A 12,376-nucleotide genomic window follows, 5' to 3' on the forward strand; every position below is an offset into this window, starting at 1 on the left:
ACACCATGATGCCGGGTGTTGGCCCTGTGTGCCTCGGTCGTATGCAGTCCTGATTGTGGCGCTCACCTGCACGGCGCCAAACACGCATACGACCATCATTGGCACCAAGGCAGAAGCGACTCTCATCGCTGAAGACGACACGTCTCCATTCGTCCCTCCATTCACGCCTGTCGCGACACCACTGGAGGCGGGCTGCACGATATTGGGGCGTGAGCGGAAGACGGCCTAACGGTGTGCGGGACCGTAGCCCAGCTTCATGGAGACGGTTGCGAATGGTCCTCGCCCATACCCCAGGAGCAACAGTGTCCCTAATTTGCTGGGAAGTGGCGGTGCGGTCCCAGGTCGATGGGCACGTGCACCTTCCGCCGACCACTGGCGACAACATCGATGTACTGTGGAGACCTCACGCCCCACGTGTTGAGCAATTCGGCGGTACGTCCACCTGGCCTCCCGCATGCCAACTATACGCCCTCGCTCAAAGTCCGTCAACTGCACATACGGTTCACGTCTACGCTGTCGCGGCATGCTACCAGTGTTAAAGACTGCGATGGAGCTCCGTATGCCACGGCAAACTGGCTGACACTGACGGCGGCGGTGCACGAATGCTGCGCAGCTAGCGCCATTCGACGGCCAACACCGCGGTCCCTGGTGTGTCCGCTGTGCCGTGCGTGTGATCATTGCTTGTACAGCCCTCTCGCAGTGTCCGGAGCAAGTATGGTGGGTCTGACACACCGGTGTCAATGTGTTCTTTTTTCCATTTCCAGGAGTGTATTAAAAACTATAAAACAAATAGCTAAAGAAGCCACAATGAAAGAAAACATAGTGCTGCGCATAATCAGCGCCCTCTGTTAGCACTAACGCCAGAATTACGCAGAGGCGAGAAGTGGCTGGAGGACCGTGACCGCCGGAGGGCCCCTCCTACCCTGCGGCACTCCGTTGCAAGAAAAGAATGATAAAATTCCGTAACAGTGCATGACCATCATTTTTAAATGTATTTTTCATGTTTATTGTATTGCTACACAACTCTTTTTCCTACGACTAGCGTGTCGTCGACAACATTGTCACTTGGGGCATTAACTCAGTCTGCAATACAAACCTTTATTTTGTTCTTAAATTAACTCCTCCCCCTCTACGTCGCTGTTCTTACATTTATTTCGCGGAAAATCTTCATTGGCCTACATTTACATCTACTGTTAAGTGCCTGGCAAGAGATCTTTGAAACACCTTCAGACTATTTCTCTATCATTTTTCTCTGCCATTCCAGTGTCTAACAGCGCGTGAGAAAAGCGAGCACTTAAAATCTCCCTGTGGGACCTCTGATTTCTCTTATTTTCTTACGATAATCTTATCTCCTTATACAGGCTGACTAAAATAAAATATTTTCGGATTCAGATGAAAAAGTTGGTGACTAAAATTTCATGAGAAGCGCCTTTGTTTTAATGAATGCCATCCCAACTCGCTTGTCATATCAGTGATACTCTGTCCCCGAGTGCCTGAAGTGGTGAAACTGAAAACAGACCCTTGAAATTTTAAAAGCAGCCTTTTCTGTACATCATTGCGGTTTTTTGGTAGAATATATCATCGACATTTACTGAGCATCTCAGAAATGAACGAAATAAATCATTCACATACCAGCGAGTTCTGTTTTGAAATGCTTCAGCTTCAGCAGAAAGCCCATCGTTTGCACAAATCCCAGACAGACAGGTAATACTCGGTAAGGGTTCTCGCCATGGTCTTCTACGTAAACTACTTTATTTGTAGACAATTCACACCTACCCAGAATCCGACCTCTGATCCGTTATTTGAGTAAGTTGTTGTCCATTACGATCCCACTCCGCACTATAAAAAATGTCACTGAGCATAGACATTTGTTAGTAACAGGCCACTTAAAATAATTTTGCCTCTTTCGTCAGCTTGTCTACATATTTTTGGATTGTCTTTTATTTAAAGGGAACCGCCATTCGCAGTCTCCACAAGTCGTCTTATCACTACAAATCTCATGACACATCACCGCCATCTAAATGACAGCATATTCAGCGTACAGTCTCAGTTACCGTCGTTAGCATCTGAGTCATTTATCTGCACTTATACTGCAAGTAGCAGTGATCCTGTTACTCATGCCCGAGACACGTCGAATGTTGATTTCGCTTGTAACGTTGAGTCGCTCTTTAGAAGTAGATCTTGACCAATATCTGACACGAATTCGTCGCACATATCATAGAATAAATGGGAAACGCCTATATTATTTATTAACTAAAAGTCACACCACTAACGCACATTTCGCAGTCAAACAAAGCAAAGAAGAATGCGTCTTCTTGAAATTACGAAGTTTTTCTGTTATAATTGTACTGAATAAATCAGCACGTAATGACCTCAAAAATTTCTCCGAGAAATACTTAATAGTTGATTCAAAACAAGACATACAAAACGTGCAATGCTTATGCGCCAGCATTTAGGGGGAAAATGTTCACAATTGAAAATAATTCCCGTAATCCTCAAATTACATCATTCTCATCTCATATTCAGTTACGGAGTCTACTGACAAAAATGCCACTTTTCTTTGCCTCGCAAAAGTAACAAGGCTCTACAGCGTGGTCTTTGTGAGTACGCCATTGCCGGCCGCGGTGGTCTCGCGGTTCTAGGCGCGTAGTCTGGAACCGCGCGACTGCTACGGTCACAGGTTCGAATCCTGCCTCGGGCATGGATGTGTGTGATGTCCTTAGGTTAGTTAGGTTTAAGTAATTCTAAGTTCTAGGGGACTGATGACCTCAGTAGTTAAGTACCGTAGTGCTCAGAGCCATTTGAACCATCTCTCACCATTTTTTGTTTGATCATCAAATGTACTACTTATGCAACATCGTGCTGACCGCATAATAACGGTAATAATAAAGATTATCTAAAATACAACTGCACATCAGTGTGCGAAAATTCAGAGCTGTACAGAGCATACAGTGATCCATAACAGTGTTGTGCTAAAAGTTGATGTTTGTTCCTAACTTTCAGTGTTCTATCATTACTTGTAATTTGTTATATGAATTATACTGGGTGATGAAGACAAACTTGAAACTAGTCATATAAAATTGAGCTGTCATCAAGTGACTATTAGCAACCAATTTATTATTAATAGGAATAATTTAACTAAAATATGTGTCAATTTTGAATGATTGTAGAAATTTAACTGTTAGGAAGTACCGTTCAGGAAGCATTTGTCGTTCAAGTGTAGCTGGTACAGATCAACAGATTATTTTATAGTTGTTGTTGCAGTTTTCTGTCTAAAGACTGCTTTGATGCATCTCACCACGCTACACTACCCTGTACAGCTCCCTGCATCTCTGCATAACTACTGCAACCGATGTTCATTTTAAAATTTTTACTAAATTCAAGCATTTGTCTTCTTCTACAACTTTGTACACCTTACACTTCCATCCACTATAAAATTAAGTATTCCTTGACGTTTCAGGGCGTGTGCCATCAAACTAATCCTTATTTTAGACAAGCTGTGCCATAAATGTCTTCTCTCCCCGGTTCTCCCCCTCATTAGTTCTCCAACCTACCCACTCAGTCTGCAGCATTCTTCTGTAACAGCAATTTTCAAAAACTTCTAGACCATTTTCTTCTTGTCTGCACCGCTTGTCATTTATGTTTCACATCAGTACAACAATACACTCAAAACAAATGATTTCAGAAACGCTTTCCTGTCACTTAAAAATTTACGATCCAATGGGCCCGCAGCGCTGAAGATGTCTCTTAGAGGCATTACGTAATAAAATCCAGATTGCTGCTGTAGTAGTTTCATGATGTTTCTATTGTGATGGATCCATTTCTTCTAGATTTCCATGTTCAGACCATCTGCAGAAGTTAATATTACTTTTGATTTTATTATGATGTTGGTTAATCGTATTTTCGAATACAAGAAGTTGGTACTTACGTTCATATATCATCAGAGGTCGCTGTCACTCTGTATTGTATTACAACGGCCTGTAGATTCAGCACTCTTATGTTATAAACCGGTTTATGAATTGCTCCTGTTGTTAATCGTCTTTTCTTATAAATGTTGTAAATTTACTTCTTTTTCGTCAGATTTGACAAACAATATAACATCTTTGACCAACTGTCACAACTATCAATTTGTCAAAACTACGAGAAAATGTCAAATTATAAAAATTACAAGAAAGGACGAGTACCAGCTGGAGCAAACCATGAAACAGTTTATAGTTTGAGTGTCCCAAATCTACTCCGATTCGTAATGCAATACAGAGTGAGAACAACCACTGATGATGTATGGACGCAAGAACCAAATTTGTAAATCCAAAAATACAGTTGATCAACATTATAATAAAATAAAAAATACTATGTAACTTTCGCAGGTGGTCTGATGAAGGCAATCTAGCCGAAATGGCTCCATCACAATAAAAACATCATTAGAGTAGTATAGCAGCAATCTGAGCTTTATTCTGTACTAAAAATTTGTCTTCGAATATCCGAGACAGTGCCATTTTCATCAACGCATGCGGTAGCGCTGTGTGTGTTGGGGAAATATAACGTCCGCAGTCTCGTTGTGCTTTAAGCCGTGTCACAGTTCCAACGTAGTAAGGTCAGGTTGGCAAAAATTAAAAGGCCTGATTATTCAGTCACGTTGACTTTGCGGAAAAGGCTGCTGTTCAACTTCAGGAACCATATTTAATATGATCACTCTGCAGCTGTCCTTCCGATGTGGTTGCACCTACCGTACAGCTAGCTGTATCGGTGAGGCCAAGTCAACCCACGCAGAGAAGGTTCGTGGAGTTGAAAGTTTCCTTTAAAAATCGAAAGTTTTCTTTAATTATTTTCGTTTCATTTTGAACTCGACTGGCTTGGGTTCCTGGTTGTAACTATGCCGTTGATTAGCTTTGCGTGACTTTGTGCGTTTCCAGCTGCGAGAGAAACTAAATGTATCTGTCTGTGAGAATACAACATGAATTTGGACGTGTCTTATAATCTTTCTAAAAGATGTGCAAACTGATAAATCCTGAACTTTATCATTAATCTCTTTAATTAAACACAGTGGTCCCTATGTGTTAATGATCTGCCTAATAATGCTGTTAATGAAATGGTCTCTGTGCGTTGACGGTATTCGTGGCACCCTGGTTCTGGAATGAAAATATCTTACCCCGTTATGTAATTGCTTGTAAACGCTGTACTTGCTGCTCTCTGAGCGCCAGCTGCAAATTTCTAGCTACAGTTGCTGAGAGCTTAGTGCAATACTGCATACAAGTGAACTGTTTTACACACGTTGTTCAGTGAACTACTCTTTAAATAAAAATGAATTGGATCGAGGATGTGGAGGACCCTTTTAAGTCAAATATTTCTTTAACAAACTGTTTTTAAATTATGGGATGTATTATAACTTGTATGAAATTCATGTTACAACACTCATTAACACTGACAAAGGCCAACACTCATATCAAACTGTTAACTCGCACAAATGTTAGACAAATAATTAATAAACGCGATAAATACCTTACAGTGAAGATTACTCAATTTTTAATGAAAATCTAAACTTCCTTGATATGGATGTCACATTCAACAATGGCTCCAAACTACGCGCGACTGCAGTGCAACTAAATAAAAAATATTACCTTCATTCCTCTTCATATGCTATTATAGTCTCATTTCATTCTAAATCACTAATCGAATCTTTCTCCTCTGTTTCACAATATTCAAACACAAATCATTTTACTTAAACACTGACGAACTTAACTTTACGTTTACATTGCCACGAGTCCTTTGCTCAGCGTCTGTCTCACTACTCTTCTAACGGTAGAACTCCTGCCCTCCCCACTGCCAAGCAGCGATGACAAAACCAGCAGATCTTCCAACAACACAGCTACTCTGACCAAAGGCTGTGCGCGAATAATAAGCAATTCAAAATTGTCGCTTAGCGTTTGAGACGTCCAAGGTATGTACAGATTGCAGTAATGCAAATAACAAACTCCCAATAGACCTGTTTTAGAGTTCCTTAGTTAGTTTACATAAATAACACAAAATAGTCTGTAAAAAAAATATTTGCGACATTTCCATCTTATTTTTCCAAAAGTCCTTCAACTCGCTGCAGATGTCATGTGGTTCTTGAACGACCATTACGATGTAGCTTTGGCATGGCAAATCGTATTTTCGAATACAAGAAGTTGGTACTTACGTTCATATATCATCAGAGGTCGCTGTCACTCTGTATTGTATTACAACGGCCTGTAGATTCAGCACTCTTATGTTATAAACCGGTTTATGAATTGCTCCTGTTGTTAATCGTCTTTTCTTATAAATGTTGTAAATTTACTTCTTTTTCGTCAGATTTGACAAACAATATAACATCTTTGACCAACTGTCACAACTATCAATCTGTCAAAACTACGAGAAAATGTCAAATTATAAAAATTACAAGAAAGGACGAGTACCAGCTGGAGCAAACCATGAAACAGTTTATAGTTTGAGTGTCCCAAATCTACTCCAATTCGTAATGCAATACAGAGTGAGAACAACCACTGATGATGTATGGACGCAAGAACCAAATTTGTAAATCCAAAAATACAGTTGACCAACATTATAATAAAATAAAAAATACTATGTAACTTTCGCAGGTGGTCTGATGAAGGCAATCTAGCCGAAATGGCTCCATCACAATAAAAACATCATTAGAGTAATATAGCAGCAATCTGAGCTTTATTCTGTACTAAAAATTTGTCTTCGAATATCCGAGACAGTGCCATTTTCATCAACGCATGCGGTAGCGCTGCGTGTGTTGGGGAAATATAACGTCCGCAGTGTCGTTGTGCTTTAAGCCGTGTCACAGTTCCAACGTAGTAAGGTCAGGTTGGCAAAAATTAAAAGGCCTGATTATTCAGTCACGTTGTCTTTGCAGAAAAGGCTGCTGTTCAACTTCAGGAACCATATTTAATATGACCACTCTGCAGATGTCCTTCCGATGTGGTTGCACCTACCGTACAGCTAGCTGTATCGGTGAGGCCAAGTCAACCCACGCAGAGAAGGTTCGTGGAGTTGAAAGTTTCCTTTAAAAATCGTATTACCACCGTAGTAGAAAAATATCTCCAATTGTGAGCCATAACTGAACAACGTCATTATGGAATGTTCATCTACTTGATCTTTACCCTTTGCGAAATGAGCACGCAGGGATAGCACATGCAACAATTTGGTCGCTAATATTAATATTCTCTCTGGAAACATAGCTTTTTCCCAAACTTCTTTAACTAAGTTCTACAAGGGCTGAAACCTGGAAAATTAGGTGTGCGGGGAACGAGACAAGTACGACCAGCCGGTCGGCTAGCAAAAATTATACTGGAGAGACGAATCCTTACATTCCTCCAAGAAGGAGGAGCTCTATGGTACCGAGCCCACGTAAATAACCGCCTAACCAAATCAAAATCTTCTAGCAAATTCTGACGAAGTTCTGGTGGAAATATGAAATTTTCCAGCACGCATTCGTCCAAAATAATAGGACAGAACGGTTCATTAGCTATCAAATCACAACACACACTGACTCAAAAATCAAGAAGATATAGCGCATTTTTATTAATCAGTGGCTCTGGTCCCTGCGTGCTCATTTCGCAAAGGGTAAAGATCAAGTAGATGAACATTCCATAATGACGTTCTTCAGTTATGGCTCACAATTGGAGATATTTTTCTACTACGGTGGTAATACGAAAATGTCCTTTTCCAGATTCCTCTGGCCGTAGATGTTGGTGTTGTTGTCTCGGGCCCAAAGACTGCTTTGACGCAGCCCTCCACGTTACTCTATCCTTTGCAAGCGTGTTCATCTCCGAATAACTACTGCAACTTATATCCTTCTGAACCTACTCACTGTATTCGTCTTTTGGTCTCCCTCTACAATTCCTCTTTCCCCCTCCCGCCCCCTCCTCCATACACACATACACTTCCCTTCACTACCGAACTGGTGATCCCTTGATGACTCAGAATGTATCCTATCAATCGATCAATTCTTTTAATCAAATTTCCTTTCAGTACATCCTTATTGGGTGAGTGATCTACCCATCCAATCTTCAGCATTCTTCTGTACCACCACATTTCAAATGCTTCTGTATTCTTCTTGTGTAAACTTATGCTATTTTGGTTTTTATGTTGGTAACGCCACATAGCGCTCTGTATGAAAATCGCTGACTGCCCTGTGTGCAGTCTGCGGCTGCTTGGACTCATTGTTGGAATATTCGCCAGTGTAGTGTTGGGCAGTTAGATGTGAACAGCGCATAGCGTTGGGCAGTTGGAACTGAGCGGCCAGTAGTGGTGGATGTGGGGAGAAAGATGCCAGAGTTTTGAGAGGTTACTATGAGCGGACGATCTGGACGTGAGTCCGTCAGAAAAAGGAATTTTGCAGAATTGGATGTCATGAACTGATATATATATTATGACTTTCGAACACTATTTAGGTAAATACATTGTTTGTTCTCTATCAAAATCTTTCATTTGCTAACTGTGCCTATCAGTAGTTAGTGCCTTCAGTAGTCAGAATCTTTTATTTAGCTGGCAGTATTGGCGCTCGCTGTATTGCAGTAGTTCGAGTAACGAAGATTTTTGTGAGGTAAGTGATTCATGAAAGGTATAGGTTATTGTTAGTCAGGGCTATTCTTTTGTAGGGATTACTGAAAGTCAGATTGCGTTGCGCTAAAAATATTGTGTGTCAGTTTAGTGATGATCAGAATAAGTAAAGAGAGAAATGTCTGAATACGTTCAGTTTTACTCGGTTGTTTTTGTATGAAATAATGTAGAAGTTTACCAGTACAGTCATTCTTATTTTCCTAAGAGGAAGTTTAAAACTGTTTATTTTCCATGTTCCACTTCCATAAAAGGCAACACTCCAGAGAAGCATCTTCAGAAAAGATTTGCTTAACTTAAATCTATATTCAATGTTAAAGAATTTTTTTTTTTTTTTTTTTTGAAACGCTTTCCTTGCCACTACCAGTCTGCATTTTATATCCTTTCTGCTTCATCACCTATTTTGCTGCCCAAAATAGCAAAACTCATCTGCTACTTTTAGTGTTCGTTTCCTAATCTAATTCCCTCAGCAACGCCTGATTTCATCCTTTGTTTTGCTTTTGTTAATGTTCGTCTTATATTCCCCTTTCAAGACACTGTCCACTCCATTCAACTGCTCTTCCAAGTCCTTTGCTGTCTCTGACGTAATTACAATGTCATCGGCAAACCTCAAAGTTTTTGTTACTCATCTCTGAATTATAATTCTTTCTCCGAATTTTTCTGTGACTTCCTTTACTGCTTGACCAATGTACAGAGCAAATAACATAGGGTATAAGCCGTAACCCTGTTTCATTCCTTTCTCAAGCACTGCTTCCGTTTCATGCCCCTCAACTCATAAATGCCGTTTGGTTTCTGTACAAGTTGTGTACAGCATTTGGCTGCTTGTGTGTTACCTCTGCTACTTTAATAATTTCAGAGAGTGTTTTCCAGCCGACATTGCCAAAAGCTTTCTCCAAATCTGCAAAAGCTACAAACGTAGGTTTGCCTTTCCTTAACCTATCTTCTGAGGTAGATGTACGAATCAGATTTATGAAATCCATAGTTCTCTTGTTATTGCTCCTGCATTCTTGTAGACAACAAATAAAACGCATACCTTTACACTTGTCAAGTGTCGAATTGAAGTGAAATAATATTGTTTTATGTATTATTTATGTGGCACTGCAGCACTGTCGGCGTGGGAAAGAGAAAGGAAGGCTGACAGTGAGAGGGAAGCATTTATAGGAAAGTACAGATACAGGTATAGTCCAGTCATACGAAATATTTTCCAGCTCTGGTGGATAACGCTGGTACCATTTCAGATATACTCAGCAACTTCCTGCTCCAGAGTGCTACATTAGCAATATTGCCAGCTCATACTGCCAGTACTGCTGTGTATTGTAACCACAGTGTAGCAATGTTGACTACAACACTGTTGTGGCCACACATTACTGTAAAATACGGTCCGTGTAAATGAACCTTTAGACGCATAATGTGCAGTGTCACAGCTGTCGCTTGTTAGTAGTTACAACGTACTTGGTCAATAACTGTGTGCTTCTTCCTCTGCTTCCACTTCCTCGTTCCTGTGCACTTACACCAAACTATTAACTGCAGCTCTTTCAATACTGCTGGTGCCCTTAACACAACTTTTAGCTTTCTACTACGTAGGTTCTGAGCACATCGCCGGAACACGTCTACCCGGACGCGCGGTAGTTATTTGTCTTCGTCCACCGCGCCTCTAGACTTTCGCTTTCACAACAGCTCTTGTTATTTCGATTGCTCTGACGCACACTGTATCTCCTCAGCGGCACAAGACCATTATCACGCGGATGTTTAACGTTCCTGGACTGGCATTGTCAACCAGCGTTGGCGAGCTGTCTCTTGGTCTCACACCGAGAAATGTGGCGCTGGCGTAGTGGTAAGGCGCAGAAATCGCGTTGGAGAGGACGGCGCTTGAAATCCTCGTCCGGCCATACAAGTGCTGGCGTTCCATAGTTCCCCTAAATCACTTCTATATCTACGTCTACATACATACTCATCGAGTCACCATACGGTGCATGACGGATGGTGCCCCACACCATTTCTAGACATTTCCTTTCCTCTTCCACTCACCATTAGAGCAAGCGAAATGTGAATATCTACATGCCTCCGTACGAGCACTAATTTCTCGGACCCAACCCTCGTGGTCCTTAAGCGAAATGCATGTTGCCGACGGTAGAATTGTTCTGCAGTGAGCTTCAAACGCCGGTTCTCTGTATTTTCTCAATAGCGCTCCTCGAAAAGAACGTTGCCTTCCCTCCAGGGATTCCCATTTGAGTTCCCGAAGCATCTCTGTAATACCTACGTGTCTTTCGAACCTACCCTTAACAAATCTAGTAGCCCGCCTCTCAATTACTTTGATGTCTTCCTTTAATCCGACCTGATGCGTATCCCAAACACTCGAACGGTATTCAAGAATAGAGCGCACTAGCGTCCTATATGCTGTCTCTTTTACAGATGAACTACACTTTCCTAAAATTCAATAAACTGAAGTCGACCATTCCACTTCCTTACTACAACCTCACATGCTCGTTCCATTTCATATCGCTTTGCAACGTTACGCCCATGTATTTAAACGACATGACAGTGTTAACCGGGATGCTACTAATGCTGTATCCGAATATCACGTGTTTGTTTTTCCTACTAATCTGCATTAACTTACATTTTCGTACACTTAGAGCTCTTCACACCAGCCAGAAAATTTGTCTAAGTCATATTGTGTCCTCCACTTCTGTGTACAGAAAATAACAGCGGCCCTATCACACTTCTCTGGGGCACTCCTGAGACACCCTCGTCTCGAACACACGTCTTCGAGGACAACTTACTGGGTTCTCTTACTTAAGAAGTCTTCGAGCCACTCGGATACCTAGGAACCTATTCCGTATGTTTGTACCTCCTTTAACAATCTGCAGCAAAGCACTGTGTCAAACACTTTTCGGAAATCTAGAAATATGCACTCTGCCTGTTGCCCTTCATCCGTAGGTCGTAGTATACATGTGAGGAAAGGGCAGCCAGAAATTCGCACGAACGGTTTTTTCTAAAACCGTGCTGATTCGAGGACAGAAGCTTTACAGTCTCAAAGAAATTTATTATACGTGAATTGAGAATATGTTCAAGAATTCTGTAGCAAACCGATGTCAAGGATACTGGTCTGTAATTTTGCGGGTCCGTTCTTATACCCTCCTTATATACAGGACTCACCCTCGTTTGGGACTTGTTGTTGGACGAGAGATTCGCAATAAAGGCAAGCTAAGCAATGAGCCAATACCGCAGACTACTCTTTGTAAAACAGATTTGGGATTTCATTCGGACCGGGCCACTTATTTATTTTCAACTCTTTCAGCTGTTTCTCCATGCCAGGGATGCTTATTACTATGACGTCCATGCGGGACTCCGTTCGACGGTCAAACGGCGGTATGTCTCTACGATTCTCCTGCGCGAACGATTACTTAAACGCGAAATTTAAAACTTCGTCTTTCGTTTTGCTGTCTTCTACTGCCACACGAGACCAGTCAACGAATGTCTGAGTGGAAGCCTTCGACCAGCTTAGCGATTTGATGTAAGACCAGAATTTTCTTGGTTTCTCGACCAGATCTTTTTCTGAGGAACGAAGGTGGTAGATGTTGAATGCTTGGCGCATCACTTAAAGCAAATGCTGGAATGGTTCTTTTGAAAGGAGACGGCAGACTGCTTTAGCCTTCTTCCTCGAGCCCGAACTTGTACCCTATCTCTAATGATCTCGACGTCGACGGAACTGTTATAAGTTATAGCTATAAGGTATGGTAGCCGGGAGGCGTGCCCTGGCCGTTTCCGTGGG

Source organism: Schistocerca piceifrons, chromosome 3, assembly GCF_021461385.2.
Source record: "Schistocerca piceifrons isolate TAMUIC-IGC-003096 chromosome 3, iqSchPice1.1, whole genome shotgun sequence".
NCBI lineage: Eukaryota > Metazoa > Arthropoda > Insecta > Orthoptera > Acrididae > Schistocerca > Schistocerca piceifrons.